This window comes from Neophocaena asiaeorientalis, unplaced genomic scaffold, assembly GCF_003031525.2.
Source record: "Neophocaena asiaeorientalis asiaeorientalis breed wild unplaced genomic scaffold, Neophocaena_asiaeorientalis_V1.1 scaffold243, whole genome shotgun sequence".
NCBI lineage: Eukaryota > Metazoa > Chordata > Mammalia > Artiodactyla > Phocoenidae > Neophocaena > Neophocaena asiaeorientalis.
This window is the reverse complement of record NW_020173113.1, coordinates 148,898-162,112: the sequence shown is the minus strand read 5'-3', so window position 1 is coordinate 162,112 and position 13,215 is coordinate 148,898. Positions and strand designations below refer to the sequence as shown.

General features: G+C 38.2%; 1 protein-coding gene and 1 pseudogene across 2 annotated transcripts in view; one reads left to right on the top strand and one right to left on the bottom strand.

Moving 5' to 3' along the window:
* The window catches only part of JADE3 (jade family PHD finger 3), a 142,538-nt gene that overhangs the window by 18,078 nt on the left and 111,245 nt on the right, over positions 1–13,215 (top strand). The gene's annotated exons all lie outside the window — the stretch shown is intronic.
* Positions 12,024–12,620, bottom strand: LOC112398814 (60S ribosomal protein L15-like; annotated as a pseudogene).

The following is a 13,215-nucleotide window of genomic DNA, read 5'->3' as shown; positions in this document are numbered from 1 at the left end:
CATATGTATATGTATAACTGATTCACTTTGTTATAAAGCAGAAACTAACACACCATTGTAAAGCAATTATACCCCAATAAAGATGGTTAAAAAAAAAAAGAGTCATGTACCAAAATGGTCATTGCTGCTCTGTTTACAATAGCCAGGACGTGGAAGCAACCTGGAGGGAGGGAGACGGGTGAGGGAAGAGATACGGGGACATATGTATATGCATAACTGATTCACTTTGTTATAAAGCAGAAACTGGCACACCATTGGAAAGCAATTATACTCTAGTGTTGTTTAAAAAAACAGAATAAAATAAAATGGTATGGAGATAAGTAATTAAAAAATAATAATAATCCATAGGTGTGGTGTGTTTCGTAGGCAAGCCTTCAAAGCATGGTGTCCATTGGCGAAATTTTAAATGTTGTCCTCAGTTGTCCTTAGGAACATTTAGATGTATGGGAGTTCTATATAATATCCAAAGATTGGACCAGATGCCCCATTTTGATGGTTTTACTTGTCCTCCCAACATTAAAGAATCACGTTCACCAAAAATTTAGTGCATTGCTATACTTCATAAAGAAGCTGCAGAAAGTAGCTCAGAATGAACTAACACTCGAGTGGTTGCCATATACCAGGCCTATGTGTAGACAGTCCTCAAGTGTGTAAACCTGAGTACCTCCCCACAAAATTAAGTAATTCGGATAATCACTAAATGCTATTTTTATACTTTTTTAAAAAGCTAACTGTTGAGGACACTGATGAGGCATGATTTATTGGAACCCCCGTGATATGAACCATCTATAATTTCTCAGATCCTAAAAGAAAACACATCTTTTTACAGGAAACCTCCCCAGTTTTGAGGAGCACATTGAGGAGAGAATTGACAAAAACAGCATGTCCACTCAGATATCTCCCTAGAATACTATGTCATTAGAAAATGCAGTGGAGGTCCCTTTCTTGCATAACTGCTGCATGCTATGGTCTGGCTCAGTCTGAGCAAGCACCAAGGGCAGAGGAGATGTATTTTCCCTTGGAGAACTTTTCCCTATCCTATGATGTATGCACAAAGGGCCACCCATTCACCTACTAGACAGTGGATAAAGCCCTGTATGTGTAAAGAGGAACCTAAATATCCTTTCTATTCCTATTAGTTTCAGTTGTTTTGTAATGTTTTCCCATGACACAATCCATCAACTGAGGACAGTTCTTCACCTGGGATTTCAGGGCAACTAGGTTTAACAGAAATCTTAAGCACACAGACTGGGAAGTCATCTCTGAACTGTTTCCTCACTGGCTCCCCTCCCCCAATACCACCAACAATCCAACACTCGAGTTTACCTGGAGCCTTTCCTCACAGCTGGATCATCCTGTCCTCTTCTTCCTGCCAATCAATGCTGCCTGGGCCAATTCCAAATTCTTGGAAATTCTAGCTTGGGAGATTCTCCATTTCCCCAAAACCCACACACTTGGATGTTATCCTCTGTGCCATATTCTCTCATTTTAAGTCCTGTCTTTTTTATTCACTTTGGCACCTAATGCCATACTTAATTACTCTGTGACCTATTTCGTATACACATGACCTGAAGCTTTACAACTAGACTGCCCCTCCCATAGTGATAGTAGAGCTTCAAATTCTCTACGTTCTGTCTCTCACAAATACCTGAAACAGAATTGTTGCCTGCTGGTTTTTTATTTTTTATTGAAGTATAGTTGATTTACAATTTTGTTAGTTTTAGGTGTACAGCAAAGTGATTCAGATACGTGTGTGTGTGTGTGTGTGTGTGTGTGTGTATTCTTTTTCAGATTATTTTCCCTTATAGTTCCCTGAGCTATACAGTAGGTCCTTGCTGGTTATCTATTTGCTGCCTGCTGTTTAATTAACAAACCAAACATCACTTCTCATTTTGTATTTAAAAAAAGTACACATAACCTGTTCTAATGGCCACATAAATCCTGTGGAAAGCAGTAGTTTGGAAAAGAAATATACATTTTGCAGACTGTCAAAAGAAAACTGGTGTTTTCCTATGCTGCCACTGTGAAAAGTGTGGCTATACAGTCTGCCTGGGCAGAGCATGGCTCTGTAGTTTAGATTACAGTCAAAACTGCAGGCAGCTTTTCCCTGGCTGCATCATGGTTTCTGGCCTCATCCATGATTCCTTGCCCACTTATAATGTTAAAGAGCACTAGGATTTTTTCTTTTCAAATACAAACAAAACTTTGACTGTAAACAGTTGTATCCTACTTGTCTCACATGAAAGTCGAATCTTATACAGGAGAGAGGAGGGTATGTTTGTGTGTTATGAACCTAAATTTAGCTCTCTCTAGGATAATTCAATCCAGGATAAACATTTTTTTATACTTCCAAATAAGCCTACCTTTAAAACTCCATTATGCCCTTTAGCCCCTTGAGGAGAATCCGTGTAGGCACTTGCCTTTAGGGAAACTCTCTAGGCTGATTTCTTGCCATGATCTCTGTGCCGCTCCAGGTCAAACTCAACTTCCTTCCAAACTGCTGTTCATAAAGATGCAGGCTCTTAAAGGTGTCTTCGCTACACCACCATACCCACTCCTGCCACTAAGCCACCATGTACTCCTGGCTGCTCACTGCATAGTAGGTATGCCTGTACTCCTGAGAGCCTAGCAGGTAAAGTCCCCCACACCCAAGCATAACCTTTCCCACCATCCTTACCGCTTATGTCTTAAATCCTCTTCTCTACCCACTCCACCCAAGTGTGCATTCACTAGAGTCTAAACATACCATGAGTCGTCCTGCCACTCTGTACTGCCTCTGCCTGAAGTTCTCCACATTCCTCTGTTTGTTCTATCTGCACATTTCTCAGGATCCACTCAAAAGCTCATTTTTTTCACCTCAGTGGTTCCTTCCATCTCTCAAGGCCCACAGGACTATGTGCTTAACACTCATTTTCCCAAATGGAATGGTGTGATAGAGTGCTTAATGGCCACCAAGTCTTTTCATTTCTGTATATACACCACTTTACAGTGTGACTTTGCAGCTTCTTCCATCAGGAGGTGGAGTCTATTTCTCTACTCCTTGAATCTGAGCTGTTCTTGTAACTCGCTTTGGCCAATAAATGCAGCATGAGTAACTGGGTGACTTCTGAGCCTAGGTCTCAAGAAGTCTTGTAGCTTTCCTCTTCTCCCTGAGAACGCTGAAGCAACCATGTGAAGAAGCCCCAGCTAGTCTGCTGGAGGAAGAGAGATGATATTGAGAGGCCAGTCAGCAGCCAACCATCAGACATGTGAGTGACGCCATCTTAAATACTCAACCCTAGTCGTATTGCCAGATGACCAACTTCATGAGGAACTCTCGGAAAGACTAGCAGAAGAACCACTCAGCTGATTCTAGCTCAAATTGCTGACCCACAGAATTATGAGCAAATAAAATGGTTGTTATTTTAAGTCACTAAATTTTGGGATGATTTGTTATGCAGCAGTAAATAACTGAAAGAGCAGGTTTTGTACTGCTGTATTCCTGGCATCTAGAGGGCATGTTCATGGTAGGTTGTCAGTAAGAGATTGCTGTGGATCCCTGTCATCAAGGTGTCACTCCTCTTTACTTAGTAGACAACCAAGCTTCCTAATCCTCATGTCTCTCCCTGGCTCTCAAACAGTTCAAAGCGTGGGCTCAACACTGTCTTCCAGGATGACACCTTGCAGTTCTTCTTCACTCCACTTGACCAACATCCATTCATTTGCTCCCTTCACAGCCCTTTGACAGGTCATATCTTTCAGCTGCATGCTGCATCCCTCACTAATTACTTCGTTCACTAAACCCTGAGGGGCCAACCCATGGACTGCCTCAATGCCATAAAGCTGTTCTCAACTTCCCAACCTTCCACCATCACTCTGAACCCTCACTACCTGATTCACATGTGCTTACAATTAGGAGAGACCTAAGAGATTGTCTAGGACAACCCCTTCTAGTTATGAATGAGGAAAGAAAGTCCCAGATAAGAAATAATAATAATAAATGGCTTATTCAAGGTCACATGATGGCAGTATCAATACCAGAACCCACATGTCATGCAGATTATTACCTAGTAGATTGCTTATTTGTGCTTGGTTTGTGTGTGTGCAACTGTGCCCTGCAGTTTAGACTGTGGAAGTTCCTTGGAGAGTGGCATCATATCTTTTACTTCTCCTACCTTTTCACACTCTTCCTGCTATCTGCAAAGACTGACCAGTAACTACTGGACACGTCAGCAGTCAATAAATGCTTGTTGATTAATTGACATTTAAAAGGAAATTATGCTTGGAACTGTTCTGTATTTTGTTTTTGGTGGTAATTACAACCATAGGTATTTGTCAGAACTTGAACTGTACATTAAAAAGGGTAAATTATACTGTGTACAAATTTTTAAAATAAGGTATAATTCAAAGCAATTATGCTGAAGAGATCTATTTATTTGATAAATGTGGCTAAATGTATTACTGTGAGAAAAGAAATTTGGCCCTTTGAAAATAAATTTGTACATAATAGGCACTCGGTAATGTTAGTTTCCTTCCTTCTTGTGCACAAATGCTTCATGATTACCTGTCAAGACTGCTAAAGAAAGCATTCCTGCCCTAGGAGATGACTGGATCTCAGATGACTTCTAAGATCCTATGATTTCTTTGAAAGGTAAATAAATGACTATTTTGAAACACATGTGTAAAGTAAAATATAGAAGCGTTACTACACTATTCCAAAGGTGGGCCCCCTAGAACCTTAATTTTACTTCCAAAGACTTAGACTCAGGTATAAAACTATTAACCCTCTGTTAATAGAAATTATTTTAAAACTTAAAAAATAATACAAAAGGACGACCAAATGTCCTTTCGTTGTCATTCTGGAGCATTGACTGAGAGATGTGTGTCTATAACCCAAGTGTGTCTAAATAACCCAAGGATTATTTAGTTCTCTAGGGGATTACATCCTTGTTTGGCTTATTATTCACTAATGATTAGGATCCAGACTTTTTGAAGTGACATGTTAACTTAAAGATTTTTTGTCTGGTAGAGATGAAAAAAATTTCTGTTTGGTAGAAGAAATAATCCCAAAGACTATGGATTAACTGTCCTATAGTGCATTAACCACTTTTCTATCTAATTTGGCTATCTTATTCTAGCATTTTTACTTTCAGTATTTATATATACTGAATCTCTCAAATATTCTTTGAATCAGCCTTACATAATGCTGGGTCCCTCACTAATAAATTAGTCTTTGACATGTGTTCATTCTGTATTTGTATGTGAGTCATGTTCTTAATTTTGAAAATTATATTGTAATTATATATATTATACCCCGAACATCCTACAACATTGTCTGTGGACCATGTCCCATCCTGCACAAAGTCCCAGATATCTACTACTGACTGCTGGTTTTAATGCTGTAAGAGCACCTTGAAATACCTTTGTGATCATGCTGGTACCTGAAGAGGTCTTTTCAGGAAAAAAACTGGATACCTCTGCAGGTGCTCAAGAAAACTGCAGAAAGACTTTCTGGAACTACTCTCACAAAATGAGAAACTGATGTCTTTCCTATCATGTTACTGTTCTATCTATAAACCGAGAGGATGACATTAAGAACCTTTGTTTTAGAGATCCAGAACAAATAGACTCACACTGGGCCCTTCTTTCCTGTCAAACACTATTCCTGTAATCCGCTTTTGCTAGTAATGGCCATAAAATAACTATATTGGAGCAGTAAAAATTGATAAACTACCAGCTGCCTCAAAAATCTAATAGCTTTGGCAAAATATACTGCAGCTTGTTGTGATAGAGCCTCCTTTTCCCTAACACGTTTTATTTTAACACTTGCCTTTTCACACTACTGAATAGTATAATCAAATTAACAGATTCAGCAAATGCTCAGTGAGTTCCAGGCACTAGACACTGCTCAGCCCTGACTACCCTCACCCCCTTCCCCAAGCAGGCTCAACTAGTACTCAGTGTCAATCATTGGTTTGCAGTTGTCCAGGATGAAAATGGAGAATAGAGCCCAAATGGAGGGTTGCATTCTGCCCGGTCAGCACCCAAAAGATTTAAAATGGAGTCAAGCAAATGAATGGATCTCTTTCACATTAATAAAATTTAATGATCTACAACACCACTGAGTATGAAATGCATACAGATTTGAAACATCCTGAGAAACAGGAAGGGTGGGTTAAAACGTGGTTCACAAACAAACTGGTATTTATAAATATTCTGAATCAGCTTGACAACTTTTTGAAAGAGGTATGAAACAAATATCTTCCAATAAACACTCAAACTCAGAAATAATCGAAATATGGTGCCCGTTCATACAAAGACCAAAGTGACAAGTTCCCATGCAGCATGGGGAATCCTCTGCAAAGCAAGTCTGAACCAAAATTCTAAAACACCAAGGAGGAGGGGGTGAAGTGGGTTGAGGATATAGAACAGGAGTAGGAGTAATTTTTTCAACCTACTTTTACCCTGGTGATTATTAAAACAGAATTCTGTAATATTTCACAATAGAATGTTTTTGAAAAAATAATCTGTTTGGGCCAGCTTCTGCCTTGGGATGTAGGGAGCTGGAAGTAGTGTTGCTCTTACCCTTACAATTAGCCAAACTAAATTAAAATTCATGACTTTTATTGAGCCCATCAGAGGAGTATTTTACTCAAGTATTTGTTGAGAGGAGTATTTTGCTTTAATTTAAATTTGGTAGTTTGTTTTCTTGCTGTGGTGTTTTGAGAGTTTTGTTTTTTGTTTTGTTTTGTTTTGTTTGGCTGCACCGTGCAGCCTGTGGGATCTTAGTTGCCCGACCAGGGATTGAACCCACACCCCCTGCATTGGAAGCGTGGAGGCTTAACCACTGGACTGCCGGGGAAGTCCGAGAGTTTTTTTTTTTTTAATATTCTGCATAAAACTCCTTCGTTGGTTATGTGGTTTATCAGTAAATATTTTCTCTACATCTGTGGCTTGGTTTTTTATTCTTTTTTTTTTTTTTTTTATATTCTGAATAAAAATCCTTTGTTGGTTATGTGGTTTATCAGTAAATATTTTCTCTACATCTGTGGCTTGGTTTTTTATTCTTTTTTTTTTTTTTTTTGCGGTACGTGGGCCTCTCACTGTTGTGGCCTCTCCCATTGCAGAGCACAGGCTCTGGACGCGCAGGTTCAGCGGCCATGGCTCACAGGCCCAGCTGCTCCACGGCACGTGGGATCTTCCCGGACCGTGGCACGAACCCGTGCCCCCTGCATCTGCAGGCGGATCTCAACCACTGCTCCACCAGGGAAGCCCTGGATTTTTATTCTCTTAATGGTGTCATTCACCAAGCAAGATTTTAATTTTGATGAAGTCCAATTTATCATTTTTTAAAAGGACTCATGTCTAAGAACTCTTATATTAACCTTAGATCATGAAGATTTTCTCCTATGTTTTCTTCTAAAAGTTATGTAGTTATATGTTTTACATTTAGATATGTGCCTATTTCGAGTTAATCTTTGTCCATGATGTGAAGTTTAGGTGGAGATCTGTTTTTTACATATGGATGTCTAATTGTTCCCACACCGTTAGTTCAAAAGACTATCTTTCCTCCTCTAAATTGCTTTTGCACCTGTTTCAAAAATCAGTTGCCTGTATTTATGTAGGTCAATATCTTAACTCTCTTTTGTTCCATTGTTCTGTTATCACTTCATCAATACCACTGTCTTGATTACTGTAGCTTTATATTATGCCTTAAAATCATTGTGTTTCTCCAACTTTATTCTTCTTTTTAAAATTTGTTTTAGCTATTCTAGATCTTTTGCTGTTCTTTATAAATTTTAGAATCATCTTGTCTATATTTACAAAGAATCTTACTGGCTTTTTTGTTTGAATTAGGTTAAATCTAATCATGAATCTGATGACTTTGGGGAGAAATGACATCTTTAATATGCTGAATCTTCCACCACATGAATATAGCATATTTCTCCATTTCTTTAGATTTTCTTTGATTTTTTCATGGAAGCATCTATGTTTTGTAGTGTTCAGCATAGAGATCCTGTACATGTTTTGTTAGATATATACCTGAATGTTTCATTTCTTTGGAGCTGTTGTAAATGATATATTTTTTTAAAGATTCCGTTTCTAGTTGTTTATTGCCACCATATAGAAATATGATTGATTTTTGTATTGACCTTATATCCTGCTTCCTTGCTAAGCTGTTAGTTATAGGACTTTAAAAAAAATAGATTTCTCTGATATATTCTAAGCAAACAATCATGCTGTTTAGGAGTAGGGATACTTTCATTTCTTTCTTTCAATCTGTATACCTTTTATATATTTTTTGTCCCTTTTTGCACAGGCTAAGACTTCTAGTATGATGTTTGATAGAAGTGACGAGAGAGCACAGCTTTTTCTTATTTTACCTTTAAGTTCTTTATCAAGTTGAGGAAGTTCCCTTCTATTCCTACTATGCTGAGAGTTTTCTATTATGAATGCATTTTGAATTTTGACAAATGGTTTTGTCCTCATCAACTGATATTATCATTTGGTTTTTCTTTTTTAGACTTAATATGTTGATTACATTGATTGATTTTCAAATATTGAACCTGCTTTTCATTCCTGGGAGAAACCCCAATTGGTTGTAGGGTTTTATATATTGCTGTTAGATTTGCTAATATTTTGTTGAGGGTATTTGCTTTTATATTCATGAGGGATATTGGTCTATAGTTTTCTTTTTTGTATTGTTTGTCTGGGTTTGGTATCAGGGCTTCATAAAATGAGTAGGGAAAGATTCTGTCCTCTCCTGTTTTCTGGAAGAGATTTTTCAGAATTGGTGTTCTTTTCTTTTTTTAATTTTTTTACTTTATATTTAATAATTTATTCAATACTCATATCAATCCTATAAGTACAATACTATTATTTTCCCCTTTTGAACCAATAATGAAACATTCTGAAGCACAGAAATGTGAACAGTTTCCCAAGAGCACAGAATTAGTAAGTGGCTGAGCAGAGATTAAAATTCAGGAAGTCTGACTGTAGTCCCTGTGCCATAACCACTTGCCTATAAAATGGTGTTATCTTTTCTTTAAATGTTTGTTAGAATTTGCCAGTGAAACCATCTGGGCCTGGGCATTTCTTTTAAAAAAGATTTTTAGCTGTGAATTTAATTTCCTTAATAGATGGGTCATTATTCAGGTTACCTGTTTCATCTTCAATGAGTTTTAGTAGTTTGTGGTTTTCGAGCAGTCTGTCCATTTCATTTAAGTTGTCTAACTTATGTGTGTAGAGTTATTCATGGTAGTATCCCCTTATTATCTTTTTATGTCTGCGGGGTCTATAGTGATAATCTCCTCTTTCATTCCTCATATTGGTAATTTGCTTTTTTTTTTCTTTCTCAGTTTTGCTAGAGGTTTATCAATTTTATTGATCTTTTCAAAGGACCAGCTTTTGTTTTCATTTATTTTTCTCTGTTGTTTTCCTGTTTTCAGCTTCATTGATTTCTGCTTTATCTTATTTCCTTTTTCTGCTTGCTTTGGGTTTATTTTGCTCTTTTTCTAGGTTCCTAAGGGGGAAGCCTAGATTACAGTTGACCCTTGAACAACAGGGGTATGAACTGTGCAGGTCCACTTATATGTGGATTATTTTCAATAGTAAATACTACAGTACTACACGATCCACATGGTTGGTTGAATCCACAGATGTGAAAGTGCCAATACAGAGGAATTGAGGTTATGGAGGAACCATGGATAGGGAGGGCTGACAATAAGTTAGATATGGATTTTTGACTGTGCAGAGGTTTGGCACCCCTGACCCCTGATTGTTCAAGGGTCACCTGTATTTATATGAGAGATTTTTTCCCCTAAAATATCATTTACTGCTATGAATTTCCCTCTAAGCCCACAAATTGAGTTATGTTGTTTTTTCATTTTTCTTTAATTAAAAATATTTTCTAATTTCCCTTAAAAGTTTCTCTTTGATTAATGGGTTATTTAGATATATGATATCCAATAGCCAAGTATTTGGAGCTTTTCCTCTTATCTCTCTGTTGTCGATTTCTATTTTATTTCCTTTATGGTCAGGGAACATATTCTGTATGATTTCAGTTCTTTTATATTTGAGGTTTGTTTTGTGACCCAGGATGTGATCTATCTTGTTGAAAGAATATATATTCTGTGATTGTTAGATGGAGTGTTCTGTACATATAAGCTAATTCCACTTGGTTGATAATAGTGTTCAGTTCTTACATATTCTTGCTGATTTTCTGTCTGCTAGTTCTCTATATTAATTAGAGAGGAATGTTGAAGTCTCCAACTATAATTGTGGATTTTTCTACTTCTAATTTTAGATCTGACAGTTTTTGCTTCACATATTTTGAAGCATGTTGTTAGGTGTTTACACATTTAGGATTGTTAAGTCTTTGGGGTGAATTAAATAACCCTTTTAGCATTATGACATGTCTCTTTATATCCCACTTTATCCTTTCTTTTTAGTTTAATAGACATTTATTCTATTATTATGTATAGTTGAACAAGCTCTACACACACAATTATATGGTTTAAGACTTTTTTTTTGAGTGGGAAGAAATTTGGGTCTCAAAACGTTTTGCGAGCCTGCTACATGTTTTCTGGAAATCATTAAGTGGACCTTTCAAGACCCTTGAAGAAAATACGAGAAAAATTGGTTCAAGAAAACCAGCAATTAGATTTCAGAATTAACCTACCTGTTAAGATAGCAAACCAAGAATTGGGGCAATTCCTCTTCCATATTTCCTATACACTCAAATCCACCCTGGGAAACAGAACATGATGCAAGCAGAATGTAGTGGTATGCCCAGCCACAACTGGTGGCCTGGCAAGTTTGTGGAATGGTGAGGCTCTTGAGGGTAGTTTGAGCAGGGATGAGAAAAAATAACTGTAAACAACACATAAAATTGGAAACCAATTGAACTTGTATTGACACCAACTACATGACTTTTCTCAGTATCCTTATGGGAATGGATAATGTGGCTTGACCCAAAATAGCACTGATTAGACTTAGCTAGCAGTGTTACTTTTAAATAAAACCAACCCTGTTTTCCCCTCTGTGGTGGCTTAGAGAGTTCATAATGGTCACAAACTAATATTACAGATAAAACACTTAAAATTTTGATCCAAGCTTTTTCTGTCCTCCCACACTTGAAAGGTATCTGATGGACACCAATTTCCCAATCCTAGCATTACTAGCTTACAAACCTTAGGGCTAATTAACTCCCTTCTCATTTACCTAATGTTCAATTTCCATCAGTTTCAGTATACACCAGTGTAAATACCATGACTATTTTGCATGAAGTTCAGTATTCTACAGATCCCAGTCCTGGGAATAAACCAGTAGCTCCCATCTTTTATGTGAACATCATTGGTACCATGGAGGCCAAGGCAGTTTAATTTAGGTTAACCAGGATGTTTTCATTTGTAAGAGAACCCTCTTGCAACAGGTTTATTCAATTCTCTTAAAAATGGTGACACTCCTTTACTTTTCGCCTTTCGGAAGCAGCTGTTACATAAATGGAATATTAGATTAAGTCTAAAAATGTGGGCCCTAGTCAACTTTCATTGTTTTTCTGCGTATGATCATGATAAAGGATCAGGACATCCTTCACATTTCCAAGGAAAATCCAATTTAAACAGTTTGTCCTTGCCAAACTCCATAAAACAGCCACTTTAGAGTAAACCAGCAGAACATTGCACCACCCCAATAAAGCTGTAGGTTTCATCACATGCATCAACAAATCTACATGGCTAATTTCTGCACTTCTCTTTTCCAGAATTTATTTTACCCCTGTTGTACCAAACAGCATTTTAAACACGGACATATCAACTCCCTAATAAAGCAAAAACAAAAGCATTTCCCTTATTAGAAACAAGATACACCATCACTTAAAGTCTTCAAACATTATTGCACTTTAATTTTCATAATTTGACAATGCATTCAATGAAATAATCTGGAGACAACTAGTTTTAACAGACAAATTTAAAAACACCTTTAAGCGGACATGAATGTCCTAAATTGTTTATTAGGTAAGAATTTTACAAACATTACTTATATTAGCGGTAATGGTGGAGCTGGAGAGTATTGCGCCTTCTCCAAGCTGCACGGCGAGAACCACCAATAGTGTGATGGGACTTGTGGCCCTTTCCAAGGCCGCGGCTCCTTCTGCCTGCAGATGTCAGCCCCCACATCTCCCTGTGCTTGTGGACTGGTTTGGTGATCCACTGGGTGACAGGGTTTCTTCTGATAGCTTTATGGAATGGATCAATGATGATAACCTCAAAGTAACCAACCCAGTAAGAATTCAGGACCCTTAGGGCCCAACAGTGACATCCAGTTCACTCCTTGGCAACAGAATGAAGGCTCCGAGCAAACTTGAGCTGGTTGACACCATGATGGAGAGGCTTGCTGTAGGTGGCACCATTAGGAACTGGGCATTTGCGGGCACCACAGCGCACATGAATCCGATATATGACATAACCTTGCTTGGCCTTGTAGCCCAGCCTGTGTACCTTGTCAGGCTGGGTGGGGCAGAGGGCCCTCTGCAGTGCAGAGAGCTGGCGGTACTGCCAGCAGTGCACCCTGAACAGAAAGCAAATTATGTGGGACTGCTTCTTCCTCCATAGCTCCTGGATGTACTAGCAAGTGCCCATCTCGGCTCACCTGATGGCTGCCACCAGACGGAAAGGCCCACTTTATCCTTGTAATTTTCTTTGCTCTGAATTCTTTCTTTTTTTTGGTGGTACGTGTGCCTCTCACCGCTGTGGCCTCTCCCATTGCAGAGCACAGGCTCCAGACGTGCAGGCCCAGTGGCCATGGCTCATGGGTGCAGCCGCTCCGCAGCATGTGGGATCTTCCTGGACCGGGGCACGAACCCGTGTACCCTGCATCGGCAGGCGGACTCTCAACCACTGCGCCACCAGGGAAGCCCTGAATTCTTTCTTTTGATCAGCATTTGCATCATATCTTTTTTCATCTTTTACTTTTCATCTACCTGTATCATTATATTTTAAATGATTTTCTTATAGTCTTTGTGGTGGGATCATGTTTTTTAAATCTGTTCTGACAGTCTCTGTCTTTTAATTGTATGTTTAGACCATTCCACTTAATGTAGTTATTGATATGCTTGGTTTAAACCTACCATTTTATTATTTCTTTTCTTTGTGTTATGCCTCTGTTATTATTTCCTCTCTTTTCCACTTTCCTGCCTTTTGGGTTATTTGAACATTTTTTAGTGCTCCATTTTAA